The sequence below is a fragment of the Lissotriton helveticus genome, chromosome 10 (genome assembly GCF_964261635.1).
Source record: "Lissotriton helveticus chromosome 10, aLisHel1.1, whole genome shotgun sequence".
NCBI classification, from domain to species: domain Eukaryota; kingdom Metazoa; phylum Chordata; class Amphibia; order Caudata; family Salamandridae; genus Lissotriton; species Lissotriton helveticus.
Window position 1 is genome coordinate 192,179,403 of NC_136071.1, and position 13,264 is coordinate 192,192,666.

Genomic DNA, 13,264 nt, shown 5'->3' on the forward strand with positions numbered 1-13,264 from the left:
CATCCCCCGACGCAGCCACATCTCCGGCCACCTGAGAGACCTGCACTGGCTCCCCGTCAGCAAGAGGATCACGTTCAGGCTCCTCACCCACGCACACAAGTCTCTCCACGACCTGGGCCCCAAGTACCTCAACGACCGCCTGACCTTCTACACGCCCACCCGTCAGTTCTGTTCTACTAGCCTCGCCCTCGCCGCCGTACCACGCATTCGAAGAGCCAACGCCGGAGGCAGATCCTTCTCCTACCTGGCGGCCAAGACATATAACTCCCTCCCCATCCACCTTTGGCTGACCCAGGACCATCTCGCCTTCAGGAGACAACTCAAGACCTGGCTGTTCAAGCAATAGCGGACCCCTCCCCTCAAACGCCTTGAGACCCTTCCGGGTGAGTAGTGCGCTTTACAAATGTTATGATTGATTGATTGATTGGGATTTGTTGGGCACATTTTAATTGAGGTAGGGCATTGGCATGCCCGTTTTGGGGAGCCCCCACCCTAATTCAAATTTGCCCAAATACTCCCTGGCGCCTAGTGGACTTTCAGACCTACTGTGGGGCAGATGGGGCATTAACCCACAGTCTGCCCCGCCGGGGGGGGGGCAAAAAGCCCTCTAGACGCCAGGGTTTTTTTGGGGGGCAAATTTGAATTAGAGTGGGGTAGCCCAAAACGGGCATGCCCATGCCCCCACTCCCTCCCCCGCAAAAATTACAGCCTTCCTGCACCACCGGGGGCAGATGGGGCAGTAGCCCCCAATCTCCCCCGGGGGGCAAAAAGCCCACTAGACCCCAGAGATTTTTTTGGGAAAGTTTTTATTAGGGTGGGGCGTTACCATAAGTAAAATTTGCAAAAAAAATCCCTGGTGTGTAGTAGGCTTTCTGACCCCCCCCCCCCGCCCCCCTGGGGGGCAGGTGAGGGCCTTACCCCCAATTTGCACCCCGGGGGAGGGGCAAAAATCCCACTAGTCTCCAGGGATTTTTTGGGGCAAATTTGAATTAGGGTGGGGGCTGCCCAAAACAGGCATGTCCATGCCCCCACCCCCTCCACCACAAAAGTTGCAGCCTTTCTGCCCCCCCTGGAGAGCAGATGGGGCAGTAGTGCCCAATCTGCCCCCCCCTGGGGGCAAAAAGCCCCCTAGACCCCAGGGATTTTTTGGGGCAAATTTGAATTAGGGTGGGGGCTGCCCAAAACAGGCATGTCCATGCCCCCACCCCCTCCACCACAAAAGTTGCAGCCTTTCTGCCCCCCCCTGGAGAGCAGATGGGGCAGTAGTGCCCAATCTGCCCCCCCTGGGGGCAAAAGCCCACTAGAACCCAGGGATTTTTTTGGCAAATTTTAATTAGGGTGGGGGCATTGGCATGCCCGTTTTGGGCAGCCCCCACCCTAATTAAAATTTGCCCAAAAAACTCCCTGGTGTCTAGTAGACTTTCATCCCCCCCTGGGGTGCAGATGGGGGCATTAGCCCCCAATCTGCCCCGCCTGGGGGCAAAAAAGCCCTGTGGACGCCAGGGTTTTTTTGGGAGGCAAATTTGAATTAGAGTAGGGCAGCCCAAAACAGGCATGCCCATGCCCCTACCCCCTCCCCCGCAACAATTACAGCCTTCCTGCCCCTCCGGGGGGCAGATGGGGCAGTAGCCTCCAATCTGCCCCCAAGGGGGGACAAAAAGCCCACTAGACGCCAGGGATTTTTTTGGGCAAATTTTTATTAGGGTGGGGGCATTGGCGTGCCCATTTTTTGGCAACCCTTGACCCCACCAGGTAGGTCGCTCCCCCTCCGCACAGCACCTCCTGTGCCTCCCTGCCCCACTTCTGCTGCCGAGGAAGTTTGAGGCCCTCCACCAGCCACAGGCTACCACCTGCGCCTCATCCCTGGTGGCCAGTGGTAGGCCTTAGGTTTGTTTGTCATTTGTCATTCCATTGTATTGCACTCTCTTGGTGTCTGTGACTGCTGTTGTCTGTCTCCCCTTCATTGCCCCCGTGATTCTGTGCCTTTTTCTCCTTCTGTCCCCTTCGCTGTCTCCATGATTCTGTGCCTTTTTTCTCCTCCTGTCCCCTCGCTGCCCCCTGATTCTGTCACTTTTTTCTCCTTCTGTCCCCTTCACTGCCCCCGTGATTCTGTGCCTTTTTTCTCCTTCTGTCCCCTTCGCTGCCCCGTGATTCTGTGCCTTTTTTCCTCCTGTCCCCTTCGCTGCCCCGTGATTCTGTGCCTTTTTTCTCCTTCTGTCCCCGTGATTCTGTGCCTTTTTTCTTCTGTCCCCTTCGCCGCCCCGTGATTCTATGCCTTTTTTCTCCTCTCCCCTTCATTGCCCCCGTGATTCTGTGCCTTTTTTTTCTCCTGTCCCCTTCGCTGCCCCCGTGATTGTGTGCCTTTTTTCTCCTTCTGTCCCCTTTGCTGCCCCCGTGATTCCGTGCCTTTTTTCTTCTCTGTCCCCTTCGTTGCCCCCGTGATTCTGTGCCTTTTTCTCCTTCTGTCCCCTTCGCTGCCCCCGTCATACTGTGCCTTTTTTCCCCTTCGCTGCCCCCGTGATTCTGTGCCTTTTTTCTCCTTCTGCCCCCGTGATTCTGTGCCTTTTTTTTCTCCTGTCCCCTTCGCTGCCCCCGTGATTCTGTGCCTTTTTTCTCCTTCTGTCCCCTTCGCTGCCCCCGTGATTCTGTGCCTTTTTTCTCCTTCTGTACCCTTCGCTGCCCCCGTGATTCTGTGCCTTTTTCTCCTTCTGTCCCCTTCGCTGCCCCCGTGATTCTGTGCCTTTTTTCTCCTTCGGTCCCCTTCGTTGCCCCCGTCATACTGTGCCTTTTTTCCCCTTCGCCGCCCCATGATTCTGTGCCTTTTTTCTCCTCTCCCCTTCATTGCCCCCGTGATTCTGTGCCTTTTTTTTCTCCTTTCTTTTCTTAATGTTGTTGCACCAAGGATATTGTGCTGGATAACTAAACACTTATAATGTCGAAAAGGCAAGACCTATTGGCTATGCCAATGCTTGTCTTTTACACGTTTTGTGTTCAGTAGGCCTGTTTTCAGAATATGCCTGGCTTGCATTCCGCATGGCGCCATAAACCAGACCTGTGATGTGCAGATATATGAAGCGAACGCAAATGCACTGACCTACCCTACCCCACTACTGGCAGCCATGGCAGACTCGTCAGGCACAACTCGGAGCAGTGTTGCAAAGTGTCATAAATGCCGAGTTGACAATTAAGTGTGAGTTACTGAGCACCGGAAACCACCTGCTCAAAGTAACCACTGGATTGTTCTGACATCCAAAGGAGGATCAGTAGGCAGTCCAGCATTCAGTAAGAGGAGATGGAGTAGCACGTTCTGAGTGATTGGACGTTCATGTGGCAGGGAGAGAGAGGTCAGTCAGCGCGTGGGTGCACCGCGAGCAATGAGTGGAGGTTGCACTTGCGCAGACAATCAGCAGACAGGGAGACGGGAGTGTGAGAACACGGTGTAGTGAATGTATGTTGATCAAGCAGTTTGGTATGTTCCACAGTGAGCAGAGAGACTCTCGCAAGACTGTGAATGGGTGCTCATAGCCTTGTTAGATAAAACTTGACAGAAGCTCTGTGTTAAGTAGTGGCTCATGAAGCAAGCAATTAAAAGCATTCAGTAGGGTTCTGAGTAAGATATAAGTGCTATTAAAAGGTCATACCACTTCTAACATAAGATTTATGCACCAACATTCTACAGTTCAATTGTTTTGCTTTTCCATACTTCTACATCACATTTTCATGTAGCGGGACCTTGCTGTCACGTGACTTTATTTCGCAATGCATAACATGGAAGATGGAGCTCAAAAAGTTTGTTTGTTTGAGGAAATATATAGTGCGAACATGAGCCGCATGAGACACAGGGAGCCAAGGAAGGCTGGGCTGACGCCCATCGCCAGCATCCTGGAGCCGAAGGGAGAAGCGGCAAAGTTTAGTGCCAGTGTTCGTCGTGCCCTCGGAGTTCCCTTAGAGAGCACGGCTGCCTACAGCCAAGCGCCGGAAGGAGGGGCACTACTGCTGCCATGGAAGCCTAACACGGCCAACCTGGAATGCTGGCCCTGCTGCCCCCTCTCAGAGCTCCAGTGTTCACCGCTTTCCCTGGTTAGGCAATTAATCACTCTTGCAACTAATCACTCTCTGGGCTGTCTGAGGAGAACAGCTACCGGCTCCAACAAGAAGGCGGAGCTGCCCCCCACAGGGTCTGAAAACAAGTAAAGGAGAGCCTTAGGAGGAGCAAAGAGGGCAAGGGGGAGCTAGAGTGAAGGAGGAACTGCTGACAAAATATAATTGCGTGGTAGAAGTACAGAGACGCCATAGTGGTGGACGCAAGGGTCTCTTGGCAAAGGAAGAAAGAAGTGATAGATAAAACGGATTTAGAAGAGAAGTGAAAAGGGAGAATCAAAAAGAAAAGTAGACGGGGGACTGTATGAGAAGATGCAGGAGGAGACAGAATGAACAAGCATTGGCAACGAAAGTCATCGCGATCACGATCGCTGTGAAAACGAAAGTGGTCGTGATGACGCGCTAAAACATGGCAAGTGATGCGCGCGCAGCAGCGCGCGTGCCTGAGCGTGTTCTAGTGACCTGTCACCGCTTTTGGAGCACTTCCCAAAGCCGCCATTAAATGTCTCTCCGAGCAGCGCATGCGCGCTGACTCAGCGAGGCCTAAAAACCCAAGAACTTCCGGCCCATCTCCCTGCTTCCGTTCCCAACCAAGGTCCTCGAGAAGATCGACAACAGACAGCTAACCTGATACCTCGAAGAAAACAGCATCCTGGACCTATCCCAGTCAGGGTTCCACAGCAACCACAACACCAAGACTGTCCTCTTCGCCACCACCGACGACATCAGGACCCTGCTGGACAATGGTGAGACCGTGGCCCTCATCCTCCCGGACCTCTCCGCAGCCTTTGACACCGTCTGCCACCGCACTCTATGCACACGCCTTCACGACGCAGGGATCCAAGACAAGGCCTTGGAATGGTCCACCTCCTTCCTCTCCGGCAGAACCCAGACTGTCCGCCTCCCCCCATTCCGATCCGAAGCCTCCAAGATCATCTGCGGCATACCCCAGGGATCATCCCTCAGCCCGACACTGTTTAACATCTACATGGCCCCACTCGCACAAGTCACCCGACAGCACGACCTCAAGATAATCTCCTACGCCGACGACAGTCAACTGATCCTTTCCCTCACTAAGGACCTCATCACGGCCAAATCCAACCTCCACGAAGGAATGAAGGCCGTCGCCGACTGGATGAAGAGCAGCCGACTGAAGCTGAACACGGACAAGACGGAGGTTCTCATCCTCTGCTCTAACCCTTCCGCCTGGGACTACTCCTTGTGGCCTACGGCACTGGGAGCAGCCCCGACACCCACCGACCACGCACGCAACCTGGTAGTCATCCTCGACTCAACACTCTCCATGACCAAGCAAGTCAAACCAGTTTCCTCCTCCTGCTTCAACACCCTCCGCATGCTCCGCAAGATCTACAGGTGGATCCCGACAGATACAAGAAGAACAGTCACCCAGGCCCTCGTCAGTAGCAGACTAGACTATGGAAACGCCCTGTATGCGGGAGCTCCGGCCAAGCTCATCAAACGACTGCAACGCATTCAAAATGCCTCTGCACGCCTGATCCTCTACGTACCACGCCACAGCCACATCACCCCCCACCTGAGAAACCTGCACTGGCTCCCCGTCAGCAAGAGGATTTCCTTCAAGCTCCTCATCCACGCACACAAGGCACTCCACAAGACCAGCCCAGACTACCTCAACAGATGACTTTTCTTCTACATCCCCAACCACCAGCTCCGTTCTGCCGACCTCGCCCTCGCCACCATCCATCGCATCTGAAGAACAACCACTGGCAGCAGATCCTTCTCCCACCTCACCACCAAGACCTGGAACACCCCCCCACTGAGCCTACGACAGACCCAAGACCTGCTGACCTTCAGGAGGCTACTCAAGACCTGGCTGTTCCACCAGTACCACCCCCCCTTTTTCCCCCGGCGCCTTGAGACCCTCACGGGTAAGTAGTGCGCTCTACAAATTCTTGCTTGATTGATTGAACCACCACCCTAATTAAAATTTGCTCAAAAAATCCCTGGTGTTTACTAAGCTTTCTGCCCCCCTCCCCCGGGGGGCAGATGGGGGCATCAGCCCCAATTCCCACCCCCGGGGGGGGCAAAAAGCCCACTAGTCAGCAGGAATTTTTTGGGGCCAAATTTGAATTAGGGTGGGGGCTACCCAAAACAGGCATGCCCATGCCCCCTCCCCCGCAACAATTGCAGCCTTCCTGTCCCCCTGGGGAGCAGATGGGGCAGTGGCCCAAATCTTCCCCCTGGGGGGGCAAAAAGCCCACTAGACGCCAGGGATTTTTTGGGGAAACATTTTTATTAGAGTGGGGGCATTGGCATGCCTGTTTTTGGTAACACCCACCCTAATTAAAATTTGCCCAAAAACTCCCTGGTGTCTAGTGGACTATCAGTCCACCCTGGGGGGCAGATGGGGGCATTAGCCCCCAATGTGCCCCGGCCGGGGGGCAAAAAGCCCACTAGACGCCATGGTTTTTTGGGGGGCAAATTTTAATTAGATTGGGGCTGCCCAAAACGTGCATGCCCATACCCCCAACTCCTTCCCCACAAAAATGACAGCCTTCCTACCCCCGGGGGGCAGATAGGGCAATAGCCCCCAGTAGCCCCCAATCTACCCCCCGGGGGAGCTAAAAGCTCACTAGACGCAAGGGATTTTTTTGGGCAAATTTTAATTAGGGTGGGGGCTGCCCAAAACAGACATGCCAATGCCCCCACCCCCACCTGCAACAATTACAGCCTTTCTGCCCCCTGGGGGAAATTGAGGACAGTAGCCCCCAATCTGCCCCCCCCCGGGGGCAAAAAGCCCACTAGGCGCCAACGATTACGCTGGCTTTTTTATGTGTGGGGGCTGCCCAGAATGGGCATACCAATGCCCCCACCCCATGAACAAATAGCTACAGTGTTTCTGACCCCCTTGGGGGCATATCAGGGCAACCCCACCCCCCAATATTCCTCCCAGGGCGGCAGAAAGCAGACTAGGCACGGATTTGTTTTTAGCAATATGTTTATCTGTCGATTTTGGGCCCTAGCGCAGCCGGCACATAGGGAAACCTAGCAAACCTGTAAATGTTTACAAACAAGACACCCAGGGAATCCAGGATAGCGTAACTTGACTGGCTCTCACCAGGTTCTGTTACCCCCATTTCTGCGGTGGAAAGTTTTGGAATGTGCATGGATCCCCATCCCCAAAATTCCACTCACACCGCGTTCTCCAAAGTCTTCCAAGAAAAATCGTACCTCACTTGCATGGGTAGGCCTAGTGCCCGCGACAGGAAACAGCCCAAAACGCAACGTGGACACACCACATTTTCACAGTGAAAACTGACCCTTTTTTTGCCTTCCAAATGAAAGACATTGTGTAAAAAAGAAGTCATTTTGAAAAATGACTGATAATTCTCATGCTAGTATGAGAATTCATAATTTGAAAATGTGCAAGTATGTACTGTTTCTAAACTCTATAATTTGTTCCCATTTCATAAATATATAGGTGTCTTTCATACCGATTTTTCCAGTATACATTTTCCCACAATAATTGCTATATACCCGGTACATAATAAAAAGCCATTGCAAATTGCTGCTCAGTTTTTGACTCTGGGTTCGTCAGGTTCTTGGTGAATCTACAAGTCTTATATATCCCCACAACCAGGAAGGTCCAGCAGATGTAACGGTATATTGCTTTCAAAGAGCTGTCATAATTAGAAGAAGTTACAGGTGAAAACGTTGACACAAAAGGCTGTTTTTTTCAACTAATTTTCAATTTGTCCTATCTTTAAGTGTTAGTTTCTATAAAGAAACCTTGATGGATCTTCAAAATTCAGAATTTTGTCTACTTCTCTCAAATGTATAGCTTACCAGGATCCATTATTTCTTTCACACCCATTTCTACCATTAACTGGAAAGACATTGAAAGCACAGAAAACAGCATAAAGAGGCTTTGTCCCAGACAAATGCCATAACTGTGTAAAAAATGTTGTTTTTCTGACAAAAGTCTGTCATTCCCTAAAAGGTGGAAAAATTGTGATTTCAGACCCACAACCCCTTTTTTTATAACATTTGCAGGGAAAAACCCAGATGCTGTCATTTGCAGCAGTTTTTTCCCATTTGAAAAAACAAAAACTTTTTGCTGTATTTTGGCTAATTTATGGGACCCCTCCATGGGAATCCACAAACCCTGGGTACCTTTAGAATCCCCATGATGTTGGAAGGATATGCAGAAAGCTCTTTGTACTGAAGCAGCAACCCACCTCCTACTCATGATAGGAAGGCAACAGTCCCCATATGCAACAATGACAAACCAAACCAGAAAAAAACGTGCATGAATTACACAGCCTAGTCATGGCATGCTAAACGGTCACTGTAGGATAAGGCAGATGTATAGAGCACCCCACCTTCCCTATGCAGTTACCAACAGTACATCACCCATTGTCTGCAGCTTGCTGTCACCCCAGTTCATCAGCTGTCTGGAGCGTGTTCCGTGGCGATACACCAGAAGCAGTGTGTAGGGTAGAGTCAGACTGCAGCTCTGATTCTGAGGCACTGAATGGCTCACCCCCACGTCGGGCCAGGTATCTACTCCAACCATCCTGATGTTTGCCTTCGCCACCATTGTGCTCAGTTGGTCAATCTGAGCCTGCTCCTTCAAGGAACAACCGGGTGACAGAGTCCCAGGCTAGCACCGCCAACAAGGTCATGCGGCCATGGATGATATTTCCCTGTCTATCAGCTGCACCTCTATCTAGTTCTAGACCTCTGGTGGATCCATGAAGAATCTGCTGCCATTATCTGTGGCAACCCACAGTTTAGCCACAAAGAGCATGGCATATTTGATCCCCAATTGTCCTTGGCAGCCAAGAAGGAGGATCATCGTTTTTGAACTGCCAGCAGAAAATCTGGGATCACCATCACTTTGTGATTCTCAAATGGTAGCCCCCCGTTATGCTGGGCCCTACAGAGGATGTAGTTCTTGTCATGCAAATAGAGCAAATGTGCCATCACGGGACATGGCAGAGCTGGGGCCGGTAGTCTAGAGGCCCATTCCACTGCAAAGAAGGGGGAGAGACCATTCAGAGCTATTTTGGTCTTGATCCATGCCTACAGAAAATGAAATCATGTTTTGCTCCTCTATGTACTCCAAGAGGCCCACTATACGGATATTGCTCCTGCGTGCTCTGCCCTGTACTCTTGAGTACACAGCCTATCCATAACTTAACAACCTCCATTTGAGTCGAGAGTCCCGTCCCCCCCACTGTGGGCTGCATTTCGGTGATGTTGCGGTCTGTCATTGCTCTGCGGTTCGCTAACTTACGCTGGTTGTCCCGGAGGATACTCACCTCAATGTCACCCATACCCAACACCTGAATCAGGAGCTCTGCTGCTCCTGTTGCACCAGGAGCCATAGAAGGGCATCCTACTTCCGGGCAGTTCCACCCACCATGCTGTCGAGGGCAAGCAGAGCAATGTTCACCTTGGGGCCTAATGAGCACCTCAGCCTTTGCAGTAGCACAGTTCACCACCGCCTCCCATCGTAAATAAAAGTCCCTTGTCTGGACTCACCTTCTCCAATGGCCAAAGTAGCTGGGCCCTCGCATAGCTGTGCCGAGCCCCCCAGAATGATCCGCTTCATTGGTTGCCCCTCGGGGAACCAGTTGGTCAGCCCCACCCCGGGTGTCACATCCCTGCTCACTGTTTCATTTACTCAGCGCCCCTGCTCCTTACTCCTCCAGGTGGACGGACTTCATTCAAGGCCATTCATGCCCCAGGCTACGCTACATCAGCACCTGATGACCCCAGCTCTGGGCAGCTTCAGGGAACAAGCTCAGGTGAGCATCGCAGCAGTAGCTAGGCCAGTGAGAGCTCACCCGGTTGACGCAGGCACCCCATCTTGCCAGCCAAGTTTAAGTGCCAATTAAATTGCTCCTGGTGGTTTATATGTTTTGCATAATGAGGCTCAATAGGTTTGGGGGCATTTGCAGAGGCCCCCCTACTCCTCTCGGGATCGGGCAGCATTTGGGGTGTAGGGTGAGGCCGAGTGGCAGCTCAGCCTCGGGAGCTCACCAGCTCCGCTGCAGACTCCATTGGGTCCAAGCGACACCCCTCTCCCATTTTCCTGTGGCTTCATGTATCAAACTTCACTACTGTCCTCCTAGTTGGCAAGGAACTAGTGGTAGCATGGATCATTTGCGAAATTTCATGACTCACACAGGTCAATTATTTTGACTGTAATCTGGTTCATCTCTCATGGTTTTGTGCATCATCTTTTTGAACTTTTACTTTTCTTTATTTAGATTTGTAGATCATCATTTCGCACTTTGCTTATGACTCAAGTGTAAGCAATTTAATAAAATGCTTTGGGTTAAAACTCTAGTAACTGCAACAAATAAACAAAGAACTTGTAGTAAGGACAGGAGATTGCACATATTCACATACCAACCAAGTGAAGATAGTTTAGACTGATAAAATTGCTGTTTTCATAGATTGTAATATCTCTGCGTTGACCTGATTAGAATTCTACTTTGGCATATTGTGATGATAAATTATTTGTGTTTCAATGAGTTTATCTTTATTTAAAAGGAAATAGAACCTGGTCTATTCAGAGATGTATCAAGGTTGCTATCAAATATTGTATTTGAGGTGTTGAAAGGCATCATTATTATAAAAACAGTTGACTTTTGTTTAGTAGAATTTGTAACATGGAGATTTATACATACATAATAATGTTTCTTTTTAAATATGTTTCAAATGTAATATTTGGAGAATGTAAAATTTATTTTTCTGATAATAATGTACTCCTAATTTGAATGAACATAATTTCAGCAGAATTGGTTAGTTTTGGTCTGTGCTTTTGGAACAAATAAAACATGTTTATTTGTTAGTAATTGTGTGATGAGATATACTAGCAATATCAGCACAAGGATTAGATGCACAGGTCTATAACTTGTTTTACTACCTTGGAAAAGACAATTAGAAAAAGATTCTGGTCAATGAAAAAAAAGTAGTAAATGACTGGATACTACTACACACATGCTGGAACTAGAGGTGGGTGGAGGGTGCTGCGGCTCCCAAAAATAACCGTGTCGGAGGGCAGAAATTGAATGAGCAACAAGGAAGCCTTTTATATTTTGTGTTTTGTTTTCACATTTTCAGTGCATTCAAAGACAGACGCCAAATGTTGCAATAGTCTTCTCCTTTCCCTTTCATTGAAAGCAAAGTTAGAGGATTTTGTAAAGTGAATGGTGTCACCATTTTGCTGGGTAGAGTGAGTCTGAAAGGAAAGGCTAGAGGATGTCATTTTTCTCTTAACACAAAACAAAATATAAACACCAGCAAAGCAGCACAATACATATGCACAAATAGTCTTGTCACACATTATCCCCTCCACAAATCAACGTTCATAGTATGGCAGTAAAATGTGTTGGCATCAGGTACTAACTTAGTTGCCACCAAATACAAGCATTGGCTTCAGACAAAAATGTCTTGTTATCTGACTTTAAATTTTTTTCTCTGTAATGGCCACCCAGTTTCTCTAAAATATGTCCATTTCACATTACTACCACTGTGAATCAACCTAACAGTGTAATTTTACTGAACAAAATTAAGATTTGGCAAAGCAAGTCCTGTAATACTAGGCATGAGAAAATTCTCTCTCAGGGGTGGACTTTGTCTTTTGTATGTTGTGTAGACCCTGAAAAAGTTGCATCAACGCTGCTGCAGAGCCATTGATAGTATTTCAATATATTTAAATTAGATTATTATGTTTTAATTTTTAGCAAAGGCCACAATCATTTTGGAAGTCCATTTCACCTTTTCCACCCTGTGATGTTATCTCTTTCGATGAAATTTCAGGGAATATTTGCAAACGTTTGAGAGGGCATTTTTGCAATTTTGTGTTGCACTTGTGAGCCTTTTTCACACATAGAAAATAGATAGTACATTTTATTTTTTCACTGTGCCAAACAAGCCCCCAAGGAAATATTTAGGAGCATTCCCACCAAATCAGTTTGGGAATGGTTTATGACCGACTCGGAACAGGAGAGTCCAATCAACAGATTATGATGCATCCGGATCCTTCCAGGTACGATTCAGTCGTACTCCCATTGACTTCAATGGGAGCCTATGTTACAACCGAATGCATAGGCTTCCATTGATGAAAGGGGTGGCTGGGGAAAATCAGGCACGCTTGCATGGCTTGTAAGGGGGGACCCATAGGTATCCCACACGGGCCCGATTGGGAAGGCTCGAGGTGCTGGGGAGCCCGCTACGGGCCCCCAAATTCTGATTTTGACTGCCAATTCCAGTTGGATGGCATTGTTGTGTGGCGTTTTAGGCTCCGGCTGAATTTCCCCGATTCATGCCTTTATATAGGTACAATTCACACTGCCCTAATATAAGCATAGAAATCAAGGCCTTATTTAGACATAGCCCATGCAGTTCAAATACAGGCATGGCTACTTCCACCCGTACCAAACTTCACAACGATTTCTTGGAAAATCGGCTTAAGCAGTTAGGGAACCTCCCCTTGGTCGAATATTGTTTTGTCCAAGAACTCATGTACTTTTCAAAGAACCACTATTCCCTTGGGGTTCTTTCTTGACGTTATCCTGCCCGACTTTACGTCAAACTGTGGCATTCCTAAACACCTTCAAGATATATATATACCTTCACTTGCCCTAGCAAACACATGGTGGTGCGGACCAGTTCGGCTTTCTACTTGCCCGACGCAGCTCGCTACAGCAAGTGCCGAAGGAAGCCGACCCTCCAGCTGACGCACTGATCAGAGGCTCCCTTTCTCCTGCTGAGAATCAAGCTCCAGTGTTTCCAAGCTCCCCTTGCGGGGTGTTGGGAAACCAAGTCCCGAGACAGAAATACCAGACCTCCTTCATTCTAAACCTAAGGTATGGTGCTGATTAGAACCTAGAGAAATCTTGGATAGATTCTTGGCAAAGAAAACTAAACCTATGCTACACAATACTTACTTCTTCCCTCGTACTAGACTTAGGTTAGGTACATTGGAAGCACCAGTCGAGTATTTTAATCATTGTTATTTATGTATGCATTTTTTATGGCTTAGAAACCATACAATGCTCTTACAGTAATTTATTTATTTATTTTTTGCATTTATTAAGCGCGAGAGCTACCCAAAAAGGGTTTCCCGGCGCTGGACAGGCAATGTTCTATTAAATCTCCGTTT

At 49.2% G+C, this 13,264-nt stretch overlaps 1 protein-coding gene across 1 annotated transcript in view; it reads left to right on the forward strand.

The window, feature by feature from the left end:
* The window catches only part of LOC144783976 (uromodulin-like), a 471,766-nt gene that overhangs the window by 45,169 nt on the left and 413,333 nt on the right, over positions 1-13,264 (forward strand). The gene's annotated exons all lie outside the window — the stretch shown is intronic.